The following is a 12,910-nucleotide window of genomic DNA, read 5'->3' on the forward strand; positions in this document are numbered from 1 at the left end:
ACAGCAGTACTGACAGCAGCAGGGAAAAGGCTGAGCAAGGTGCCGTCGTCCCTCTGCAGACCTCTAGCTTGCAGGACTCTGTGTGCTTGCCTGCCTACCTTTCTGCTTCTTCCTTGTTCATTGACTATCATGTGGTGATAGAATAACCAGTCCCTTTGATATTTCTTTGTTCCACCCCTTAGCATTGTAAATTTTCAGAATGGTCAATTGGTGCACTTTGTAATGTTATGTCTTGTTGTGCAAAGAGCCAGGGAAGGGAGTACGGAGAATGGCTGGGCTGAGACAGATAACGAGGGTTGCATTGTGTTTGTTTAGGAAAAAAAAACCCAAACAAAACACAAAACAAACTCCTTCAAAGTCTGAGAAACTTTTTTGAATGAAGAGGAAAATTTTGAGAAAAGGCTGTACAGCAGTTTTGCTTATACAAGTTACTGGATTTAGAATTAAGAAGTAAAGCTTTAGTTATTTCTTACCCACTTCTAACAGTTTTCACCTCAAATACAAGCGTTTGATTATGAAGTAAGATTTAATTGTAAACTTGAAATCCGGTTGAGGACTGTTTGCAGATGTCTTTGAAGAAGCTTGCCTTTTTCATCTATGTATTGGATTAAGTAACTGTAAATTGAATGTGCCTTAAAATAAGAGCTCCTAAAACTTTTAATTGGTCCTGCAAAAACCCAGGATATTTTCATGCCTTAACCTTGTATTTTGCAAAGGTCTGTACCTGTATTACTATCGACTGAAGTGCAGGTAACATTGCACTAATGCTTTCATGAAGTTTCTGACAACTGGAGTCTTCGCCAGTGTCAGTTTTAGAAGTCAGGTTTCATTTCCTAGTGCCAATATTGACACAGTTCTGAGACGGGTGTATTTAGCGTTCGTTCTGAAGAGGGTATGTTCTTTGATGTGCATCCAGAAAATTGTTTTGGTGTGGGTGGGGTTTCTATTGTACATGGGCACGGGGGTTCCCTCTAGGATTAGATTTCCTCATCCTCCCAAAGCTGCTTTAGGATGAATGCTTTTTGTACTGCTGAGAATTGGATTTGGCGTAAAAGCCTGTTCCAGTGCATTGTGTAGCAACTGCCTAGGCCACCCTACGGTGCACGAAAAGTCCTCCCCAACCAGGGTGACCAAACATCTTTACCCTTCCTGGCCTTCAGAACAGGAAACCTGTGGGAAAAGAGTGCTGAAATACTTAAATAGCAGTTGTTAGTACCAATACCTCATTTTAGGATGATACGGGTGCTAATTTCACTGGTTTATTGAGAATCCTTTGAAGTCAGTCTGTCTCCTTTCCAGCTTAGTATTTCCGGGTAATTTGCAACTAAACAATCTGTTTATGGGTTGTGCCAAGCCAATGCCAAGCTGGACAAGACGACACATTTGCTTTCTGCATGTGCAGTAAGGAGGATGAAGAGTCTGTTGTTTATTTAATAAAGCTTGGTTCCCTAACTGAGGTTGTGGCAGAAACTCTGCATAAGGTAGTGCTAGAGACCTCAAATTAACACCTCACAGTGGCCAAGCTGGCAGCCAGGAGTCTTTCTCAAGCAGTTGAAAGTTGTAGATTGAGTTTCCAAAGAGGTGAACTGTTAGGAGCAGGGCTTTTACAGCCTGAGATGGGCTACAGCAGATCCTGTGTGGAAGTGGAGTCCTGATGGTAACTAGTTGATACGTATTCTAAATCGTTTCTGTTACTCCCTCTCAAATGTAAAGGAGCAGCAAAACAGACTTCAAATACAGTACTTGATATTTATTTGAATATAATAGCCATTACATCTGTGTGATTGACAGATTATCTCAATTTATCTCGTGGTATTTCTGCATCAAGCACTTTCTTTAAAGTTGGTAGAGGTGTGTTAACACCTCAGTTTGTGATAGAATACAGAGCAAGTTCCATAGATGTGATTGCACAAACCTGTTAAGTGTTATTCATTTTAAAAAAAAGAAAAGAAAAACAACCAAACCAAAACAACAACAAAAAAAACACAAAACCAAATCCAAACAACAAAAAAACCACAACCCTAGATGCAATATGCATAATTTTGTGTATACAACAGTTCTGCAGTCATCCTTGGCGTTCCGCTGTTGACTATCTGTGCCGCTAGAATGGGTAATAAATACTGAATAGTGTTCTTTACACTATATTGTTGTATTATTTTTTCACAACAGCTGAATCTTACTGTAAATGCTTTACAAATATGTTAACAATACATTCATTATTAAGGAAGAAACAACTAAATTACTTTTATACATTACTGGAATTACATTTATACATTACAATACATTACATTTGGAAACTCAAAGTATGCTCTTTTTTTTTTTTTGTCTAATAGACATGTACATATACAGATGAGGCATAGTAAGGAAATCCAAGTAAGGAAGCTTGAAGGTACAAGGACTGAAACTGGAGGTTTGAGGGGGTTTGTCCAGAAAGCATGGAAATTAGCAGTCCCATGTTAATTTATTTTGTTTCCTGACAAAGTTTTATAAGAAAACAGCATTTTTTTAAATTAAAAAATGTTTAAATAATAACTAGGTATCTGTGGCCTTTCCTTCCACCCCTGCAAAAACTGTTTTAGTTGACCACTCTGATAAGGTCTGTAACTGCAGGATTACATAGCGTTGGGGAAAGAAGGAACATACCATGCTGTTCAGCAAATAACATTCTACAAATACAGGTTAATGGTTAACTACATTTAAGTCTGGAAATGATCGTATAGTAATTACAGTTAATTATGAGACGATACAAGTGCATTGCCGTGTGATGTCCTCAGAACACACTGTAACTTCAAAATGAGCTGTTAGGAAAAGGATTTGAGTATTACCGTGTCATCTTAAGACAGAAATGCCGTTCTTCAGTATAAAATTGCCGAAGAGCCTTCATGGCTAAGTCTGGTGTTAATGTGCAGACTTACCTCCTTCAGTGAAAGTTTCATATATGTACCTCTAAAGAAAAATTAATCGGTTCCTGTTTTAACTGCAGTTATAACAGCTTGTCCAGCTGTGCAGTTTGCTGCCTGTGCTTGGCCCCGGAGCAGCGTGTAGAGCAAAGGTAGTTTCTCCTGATGTGTTTTTGGAACTACTTGAGAGCTCATCTCTGTTAGAGTTGCCTTTAGGCAATTCCTAGCATGCTATGTTTTGGCTTCTGCATATCTCCTGGCTATGCACCAAGGTGTGATATTTAAGAGTGTGCTGTGGTCCCCTGTGACTCTCCTCTTCTGGGGCAGCCTCTGTGAAATCAGGATTTTTATAGCTGGTTTTCCCTGCCTTTCTGTCCTCAAACAAGAGGCTGTGGCAGAACAAAGAATTGGCTCTTCTGATTATTTTTTTTTCCCAAGACAAAATGAATCTGTTCTTCATCCCATGGTCTTTATCCTTTTTATAATACCACTAATAATTTTTATTCTTACTGGTTTGCACCTTCTGCTGAAAGTCAGATTTTGCAAAAAAATTTTAGCTTGTATGACAGGGACTTCTGTGTGCAGCCAATCTCACCAAACTTTCACAAGGTCAACAGGAGTGCTGCAACGAGTGAGGGCTCAAAGGCCACAGCCCTTAAGTCTTGATCTTGAGAATATTTACACTTAGGCATAACTTCTCTGCTGAAACTCCCTTCTGTTGACCTCAGGGATTATTTGTGCACTTGAAATGGAGCCCAAATATAAGCGCTTGCAAGTTGGTGACCACAGGAGAGGGAGGTGGGGTATAAATGCACTGCTGCGAAGGGTGGCATTTATTTTCCTGCCCCCAGGGTATCGATTGGCCATCCAGGTGGTCTGCCTGGCCTCCAGCTACTGCTCCAGAAGGGTGGGCATCTTCTGGGGGTCCACTGGCATATCTGCCACCCCCTGGGGAGGTCTCGGGCACTCCAGCACTTCTCATGTGCTCACAGGTAGTGAAGACCTGTTTTTAGGCAACAGCATCCCATCCTAAGTAGCTTGACTCCAGTTTAGAGTAATGATCAGGGAAAATTGAGGTAAAGGTACTGTCTTATAGACTTTAAAAAGTAGCTTTTCTGAAACTCGTAATAAAAATGCAATAATTACTGAAATTGTTGTCAGGGTCGTGACCAGCCACTGCATCAATCTCCCAAGGCAGTCATGATTATCTGGAGTGGTTTTCTTTAATACGCTGGGGATGCTCACAGTGTTGAAACTCATGCTAAGGAAGAGGTGCAGGACTGATGGATGACAGTGATTGAGTTAGTCTGTGGTATTGATGAGGGGAAAAAACGTCCTTCAGTCCATTCAGGTTGCTTCAGTTTTCTGTCAGTCTTCCAGTTAATGACGTTGTTTAAGAAACAGCTCTGTGGTATCTGTAAATGCCTTTTATGAGGAGGGGAGAAAGTACTTACATAGATGCTTTCTGTAATTACATATTAAAATAAATATTTGTATCTCTGAGTGATTGCACAAAGCAATTAAGGACCCAAGGCATCAGCATTTCTTTAAAAAAAAAAAAATTATGTGGATTTTTTTTTTTTATCCTTTGTAAGTTTGAATTGTTTTTCAAGTGATTTGTAACTGACCAGTCACTGTTATGGTGGAGCTAATTTTGGGTAACTAATCATCATTGAGTTTGTTACATCGTAAAAAGCTACTCCTGCAGTGAATTTAAAGCCGCTTTCTATTGTGTTGTACAGAAATATGTGATTTGGCAATGGAGAATAATAATCCCTAGCTGACACCTAATGCTCCTTATTACTGTATTACTGGGACTCTTCACAAAGGAGTTAACCAGTGTTGTCCCTTGTTTTCCAGAAAGCTGGAATAGGATGGATGTCCTGGGGTGCCAGGTAGATAGGTACTGGAGTAGAGCCCTCTCAACACCTCCAGTGCCGTGTCCAGTTTCACATGGCCTCTTGATTTTTACAGGAAAAGCCAATTATGACCTGCAGCACTAAACATAACAAACTTCCCTAATTAAGATCCAGAATTTGGGGAAGACTGTGGAGTGATGCCTACTGAGAGAGTACGCTTCCTTGAGGATTCCTCTGTAGGAAGGTTTTCATCATACAGCTGGCTTCTCAAATGGGTGGGTGCTGCCACTGACCAGCATCCAAACAGATCCCATTTGTGGATCTAAATAGGAAAAGCTTTTGGGAAAGCCATGAGACCCTATGTAGGCATATGGGCTACCTGGCTTCTTAGCAGCAAAGCTCCACTGGATACACAGTAAGATGATGCTCCCATCCAAGCACACCAAATTTACTGCACCCAAATTTATGTGAGGGCTGCCTTGAGAGCTGAGCTATTACCTCTTCTGCGTAATTTCCATGGACCTGAAGAGGAAGGAAAGGACTGAAAATGTAACTGAAGGCATACTTGGATGAAAATTATCAAAGATCGCAGAGCATCACAAATCTATACGTTTATAGCAAGTTTATGTATTTATGTATAAAGCTTTGTACCATGGTATAGTTTTAATGCTGTATTCTTGAGAAGAAACAAGAAAAGAAACTAGGATTATTTTTTACCTTTAAAAAAACAGCTTTATTCGAAAACTTTTGTAAGAGTGTTTTTTAAATACATATCTGTGGACTTGTGGTCATACTTAGAATATCTTTATTTCCTTAATTTCAATGCAGTGCCTCCCATTTTGAGACAAAATCAGACTGGAGAGGGGTTGTGAAGAAGGCAGCCTCACTGTGAGAGTCCCTACTTTCCTTCAAATTAGTTTGGATCAGAAATCTTACTCAGGTGGTGTTCTTTAGTAAGACCATTGGCTCTGTCAGAGCTGATATACTGGAAATCTATATGGATAGGAACACACCAGATATGTTTGGAAAAGGATCATTTTCTTTTCCCGCTATGTACCTTGATTGTAACTTTTTTGTATGTGGGTTGATCCTGCTGCTCTCAGTGTGTATAGCTTTAATAGAAAGCCTGACATAGGGTATGCACCCAGTCTTCTAAATATATACAACAATGTGGGTAAACGTAGAGCTTGTGAAAAACAAGTCTTGTCTAAACTAACTAGGAAAAATATTTTTTAAACTAACTAGTTTATTTGGTACATATTTCTGTGCTTTTCCAGATTCTCAGAGTGGCTAGCATCAAAGTTTTTCGCTTTTTTTTTCCATTTCAGGGCTTCTGTAGGAAGTCTATCCAATAAAACTTGCAGATAACTGTTAGGGCAACACTTCTGACATTTTATTTATTTTTGTACACTAGGAAATAAGAAACTGCAAAGCTGTTGGCTGATGCTGGAACAGCATGTTGGGGGCAAAATAATTTCTTAATGCTAAATTGCACGTGTGTGTATATATATGTTTTTAATATCTGGGCCCATTATTTCGACAATCTTTTATAATCTGGTTGATCACAAGGTGTGAAAATAAAGTAGCCAATCTAGTTGATTTTTTTGAAACTGACAGCTGCAATGTAGGAAAAGGTATTTTACTGTCGGAGTATTTTGCTGCACTATGGTTTGTGGGGTGAGGTTCTTTGGTTTGGTGTTTTGGGTTTTTTGGGGTTTTTTTCCTTCAAGATTTTGTTGAGTGAGAGAATTTAACAAAACTTTTCTGATACTTCCTTTTTTTCCCTTATGCATCATCATTCAGTATTTAATAGTGTTCTGTGAGACTAAGAAGAATTAATAGTCATAATTTTTCTTTTCACTGTACTGTTTTCCAGTCTCTTGTAACAAAAGAGCTCTAATTTTTTTATACTAAAGTCTGTCAGATGATTTAAAAACAAAACAATGGAGAAGATTTTATCATTAATTTTATTTCTTTCTTTCTGTTACGAGGGCATATTCATGCTTTTCCAATTTATTTTCGGCATTAAAAGAGAATTGAATAAGGATAAGAATCCTGTTGAGCTGAACATAGCACAAATGAGCCTCGAAAGATAAATTGTACTCCCAAGCACTAGCCATCTAGAGTCACAGTTATTTTAGCCTATTAAATGGCGTGGTTATAGTTCCAGATGTAGGAGTGCTGCAGCGATTTTGCACACCTGTCTGTCCGTCCGTTCCACCAAAACGCTTCTGCAAAATCAGAAATGTGGCTTGAAGGTGGCTGGTGTGTGGACTAGCTCGGGAAGCAGCCAGTGGGAGATGGGAGAGAGTGCTCAGGAATTTCCGGTAAATTCGGCGTTATCATATGAAAAAGGCTTGTCAGGCTGCAGGCTAGTTGCAGGGTTTCTGTGACAAATCTGCTGAATGCAAAAGCTGGAAGAATGATAGGAATGTGCATTGTTTGTCCTGCTCAACGCAGCTTGGGGTAACGGAGTTAATTGGGTTCTTCCTGGGGTTTTACTGTGCTTGATAAAGTTAATTTTAGGCCTGATTCTGCCTTGTCTGGCAGCTCTGTTATCCTGTTGGGCTGAGTGTGGGAGAAAGGGAAACGGGTCACATGTACAGAACTGGTCTTGCAGACAAAACCTGGCGGGTAGCTTTGGTGACGCAGAGCTGAGGCTGCGATCTGTTTATCCGCTTGTAGTGCTGTTGGCTCAGCGGTGGTAATAGGACTAAGAACTAATAAAACTCTTTCTGTCGTTAAAGTGAGCGCTGACCGGGAGATTATCTGCTGAGTTAGAAAATGTCAGTTTTACATCGCTACTTTTAGGAGTGTGTACTTAGGGAAAGGATATTTACTCCTAATGCAATTTCGTGCATTTATACTTTCTCCATTTTGCATAGTAAATAGCAGTTTGGCAGTGCAAAGTTTTTAATTTGGGACAATCCAGTTAAAATGTATGCAGTTAAAGAAATCCAGATGAGGTTTTGAAACGAGTATTGTTCAGAATAATAAAGGGGTAAGTGTGCGTCTGCTGGAGTTGAAATGTCCCTCATTACTACTGTTTGCAGAATTAATGAGACATCAGTGTATTTATTTAGTTAGTTAGTTATTTTTAAAATAACATGTAGGTTGCTGTTGCACATAGGAGGACTGGACAACTTAAAAAAAAAAAGTGTCTTGTGGAGTGTAAAGTAGCAGTATAACAAATTTCACAGAACAATTAATTTTCCTTCTTTTGCAGTCTCTTGTTTGTTCAGGTTATGTGTCTGTGTATATATATATAAAATATAAACAACATGTATATAGTAAATAATTTTATATATATACTTTGTATATTGCATACTAAATAGGAGGCTTGAAAATTTCCCCTGCAGGTGCTGAGGTTATAGAAGTGAAATCTGAGCCCTTCCCAGTGTCTTTCTGTAAATATCTTCATGGTTCCACCAAACTCTGGCCAGGGAGTTCGCTTCGTGCCTGACACTTTACTATAACAGGAGGCCAGGAGTTTCCATGTCATCCTTTGATACGCACTGGTCCTTCCTCAGCAGATGAGGAGGGCAGTTTCAACTGCCTAGATAATATTATTACAAATGGGTCGGGGTGCAATAATGAATATGGCTTGTAAGCTGTGTTACAGCTTCATCCTAAACTCTGAATGTCACAGTGGGCAGCTGAACCTTCTCATTCTGGCACAGGGCCGATTCCAACCATTGAACAAAAAACCCAACACAAAAAAAAACAGGCATCCAAGAACAGTGCTTGCTTACCGATGTGTCCTTCTTTTTAATGAAGTTGGACAAGGATGCTTTTTCAACTTTGTGGTTTTTAATTCCCATGCATGTGACTTATGTTTTTAAACGTTCCTTTGCAGCTATTAGCTTTGTTATCTTTTCTTCTGAAGGAAAGCAGAATCTGCTGGATTTCAAGAATTTGCAACGTGCTAATGGGATAATCGTGCCATCTAACTTCTGTATCTGTGTGCCTGAGTTGAACATAGAATATGATTTGGAGGTATGAAAGACTAGTTCCCCAAATACCAAACAACGACCTATAAAGTTGTCTAATCTGACAACATGGGTGGAGGTGTTTGTTTCCATTCCCAGGGTGGCTTTTCAGCCTTCCAAGTGTATTCCATTGCATGAGAAGGATTTTCAAGAGGATCAGGGTTCAGGAACTGTTTCCTCAGTAATCTCCTGCAGGACACCTGAAGAAATGACTTATCCAATAGTGCTTTAACATTTTGGCCTTAACCTGTAACTTAGGATGCCAAATGTTTGCTTTTGCAATACATAGTTATGATTTGTGAAGAGATAATTTCCTTTTCTCCAGTTGATTCAACCTCAAATGAAACATATACTCCCTTTCAAAACCCAGTTCCTCTGATCTCCTTTTGTAGTGTTTGAATTTTTGTGTTTCCTTTCAGACCCTAAAAAAGAGCAAACCTCACTTGTAGGTTGGTGGGGTTTATTTGTGGGTTTTGTGTGTGTATGTTTGGGGGTTTTTGTTTTGTTAGGGGTTTTGGGTTTTTTTTTTATTAGTAATATTATTATTTTTGCCTCGTTTACTGTCTCTGTCTTACCTAAAGCAGTTTGCATATCTTTAGCATTCCATGCAACCCAAGACCTATCTTGTAAGATTCAGGTTTTTTGCATGTTGCCTTCCTCTAGCAAACCATGTGGCTTCCATGGTGCCAAAGAAAACCAAATTGGACGGACTTAATCTAGTTCTTCATGAGAACAAGTTTAATAAACTCCACTGGTCAACTTATCTTTATGATGTGAATCCAACCTTCTTACATGCTTTTTTTCTGTCCCAGCTTATCTTACAAGCAGGAAACATCAGGATTCAAATGTTTCAACGCTCAAAGGGGGCAGGGGGGGAAAGATACGGCTTTAATATCGCTCAATTTGCATATTTTAGTCGCTAGAGGGCAGACTTGTGCTTCTCTGAATACAGAGTAACTGCAGACTAATAATTGATTAGATCCAAAGAAGTAGAAATAGTTGCCTAATGAAAAGAAACATTTTTGATGCATTGGTTTTTTTAATAAAGCAAATAGAAAAATTACTATTTTTATTTTAGTTAAAGATGCTTCATTAAGGATTTCATTGTTGCTGTGTTTTCTGAATTGCTTTAGTGCTCTGAAATTTGCTTGTTCTGATTTATTTGAAATAACATTGAAGGGATTGGTGGGCAAGCTTGATTCCCTTCCGTCTCCTACTTTGTATGTACATTACCTCATAGAAGCTGTATGTATGCATATGTGCTGTGCTCAAAGTCTACTGAGTCCACTAGATTTTCCTTTCAGTGAACTAACAAAATAATATTGCAGATAGAAATTAGTCTCCTGATATTTGGGGCCAAAATCACCATTATTGCACTACATCTCTGTAGTTCTTTTCCCAGTATGAAGTTTGAAGATGGTTCTACCACGCAGGTGGGAAGCGTTTTGCACTGGTATAAGAGATGATGTGCACCAACAGAAAATAAAGCCAAACTTTGTCTTTTTAAGGTACAACATTGGAAATATCTTAAAACTAGTGGCTGTAGTCATTTTCTTTTAAATGATACTGAGATTAATAAAAAGCAACCATCTCCCAATCTTAGAATTTCATGCCCACTTACTTGTCTTGACTGCGCTTTCCCTCTCTTATACCCCAATAACAGGTATGTTAATAAAATACAGTAATGGAATTGATTTGCTCAATACTGTCTTGTGGATCATAAACATAACTCTCTTTTATTGCTGTTATCTCAGATTTCAAAAACAGTGAGAGAACATCTGGGATGTGCCTATATTGTAGTAAAAAGTTCATTTAGTAATGGTGCTAGCAGTTTGATTAGTTGATAGAGACATTAAGTGTGCTGATACCTGGCATAAGAATGCCGGGGGGGGGGGGGGAATTATCAGCTATTTGTGATAAAATTCCTTTTCATACACAAGAATTTATAAAAATAGTCTTCAAAGAGATGTTCCTATTAACAGCTCCCCCTTTCATGGGTTTCATGGTATCTAATGACTTTTAAAGGTTCAGCTCTTAAATTCCGTTCATTTAAATTCTTGACTTTAAAATTCCTGGCTTTAATTAAAGTAACCCCCTGATGATTCTATTTAAAAAAAAAAAATCTTGCAAGTGCAAGTCCTAGAAGCTTCAGAGTTAGACACCAAACTACAGAGTTCATAATGACTTTTATTTGAAATAATACAATTGCTGACTCAGTCCCATTTACCTGGAATCTCCTCTGGTCTTAAGACATTCTCTCGGTAAGATTATATCTTCTACTTACCTTATTAATAGTAAAAGTATCTTGATGGATGAGAGCAACAACACCGAAAGGGCCTTTTCTTATCTTTTTCCCTGAGCTCACTCTCTGTATTGGTGCATTTTCATTTTCAGCTGTTCTCGTGTGAAGATTGGTAAACGTCCCCCTGCGCAGGCCCCGAGAAAAGAGCAGTGACCTCAATTATGCACAAAACATACCTCTCAGTTTGGCAAAGACCTGTTGTGAGTTGCAGTGTTTGACAGAACCGAAGTGAAGGACGTGCACATTGTTCACGCATAAGATTTAAAATGCAGTAGGATCTCTTCCTTTTAGTACAAAGAACTCCGTTTTCTGCCTTTGTTTCTTAGCTGAATAATTCCTGCAGCTTGGGTGAATGGACACTAAATTTGCGTGGCTCATTGGTAAGGGCTAAAATGTGAGATGAGTAACGGTAAAGAAGAATATCTGCAAGTGGAAGATATTTTCCCACCTCTGCTCTCTTACAAGCCTGTTACCAGTTGCTTGAAACAATAGCAGGAACAGCATACTCAGATCGAAATCATGATACTTGAAGGTGATACTAGACCTCAGCATTGTGCTTGGCTGATAAGAGCTGTCGTGGCAGCCTTCAGAAGGTGATTGCTGAAGAGGTTGACTGTTGCGAGACATCTCGGGAAGACACCTTCATTTGAATAAACGCTTGAGAAATCACAAAGGCTTTTGAAGACTAATTGACACTTGTAGTTCAGCTTGTCTTTCCTGAATCTCTCTGTCTCTCTTTCTACCTCCACCCCCCCACCTTCCTTTTTTGCTGTTTTGTGGTTCCCTGGATTGCTCAGCTCTGGCTTTTCAGTCAGTCATGTTCACTTGCCTTGCTCTGACTGCCCTCTCTGCAGCTACAAGAAGCTGGATGTATGCTTCTCTCCTTACTGAAGACTTGGCTTTAATGTTTTGTTTAATTTCTTTTTCTAGTTTTCCTGAGTGTTTCTAAGGAATGATGAAACTTGGGTGAATCGGGTGAAAATAAAAGAACGGTTTCTTTTCTTACCCATTTAATGCACTTTCAAGAAGTGGTGCTCAGGGAAATCAGCAATATCATTACATTTAGGTATTCTGGTATCATCAAATGATTAACCTTTGTTTGCACTAAACCTTTCATGCTCTAGGTACACATTTTTTCAGTGCAAAATGTGTTAGACTATGGATTATGCTGATGATCTACAGCTACTTGTGATGGATGCCTTTTTGGGAACACTTGGAGGATTAAGAGGATTGGTTAAATGGAATTAAAATTTGCCTTATTCTGGTTGCCAGTTACCTGTTTATAGTTCCCAGAAGCTTTTCATTGAATAGTAATATATTGTATATGTGGTACTTAATAAGTATCAGGTATTGCCTACTGTACCAAGGTTACAGAGGTAGTTTAGGCTGGGGAGGGCACTAAAACAAACATTAGGTGTATTGAAATTAGACTGACACACCTTCAGGACCTGTCTTCCTGTGCTTCAGGTGCACAGGCATCTTCTTGGTCTCAGTAACTTCATTGCCACTGCACGTACTTGTTTCATGGTTGATGTGTTCCAATGTGAGTAACTGGAAGCTCTTGCTGTTCTCTCTCAGAACTTGTTGCATACCAATAGCAGTACATATAGCAATTACGTGGCTCTGCTGTGCCCAATTTACAGGCAAATGTGCACTGTCAACCACTTCTTTCCTGCGCTGAACAGTCCTGTGTCTCTGGGAGCAGGTCCCATGTGGTGGCTTCAAAAAGATTGGCAAGGCAAAGAGGCTGGTCTCCAGTAGTTCAGGGGTCTGAAAGAGCCCAGGAGCGCACATAAGGAAATACCACTGTTTTTTCAACTATCTTTTCACAGCCATGTTTGCAAACTTGTCCAAGCTATA

General features: G+C 39.2%; 1 protein-coding gene across 22 annotated transcripts in view; it reads left to right on the forward strand.

The window, feature by feature from the left end:
• The window catches only part of BBX (BBX high mobility group box domain containing), a 148,914-nt gene that overhangs the window by 46,325 nt on the left and 89,679 nt on the right, over nucleotides 1–12,910 (forward strand). The window contains exon 3 of one of the 22 annotated variants that reach the window (XM_075168734.1): nucleotides 8,616–8,755. The exons of the other annotated variants lie outside the window; for them this stretch is intronic. The gene's annotated coding sequence lies outside the window, so the exon portion shown is untranslated. The remainder of the gene's footprint in view (nucleotides 1–8,615; nucleotides 8,756–12,910) is intronic. 22 annotated transcript variants of the gene reach the window in all.

The sequence above is a fragment of the Calonectris borealis genome, chromosome 1, assembly GCF_964195595.1.
Source record: "Calonectris borealis chromosome 1, bCalBor7.hap1.2, whole genome shotgun sequence".
In the NCBI taxonomy this organism is placed as follows: Eukaryota; Metazoa; Chordata; class Aves; order Procellariiformes; family Procellariidae; genus Calonectris; species Calonectris borealis.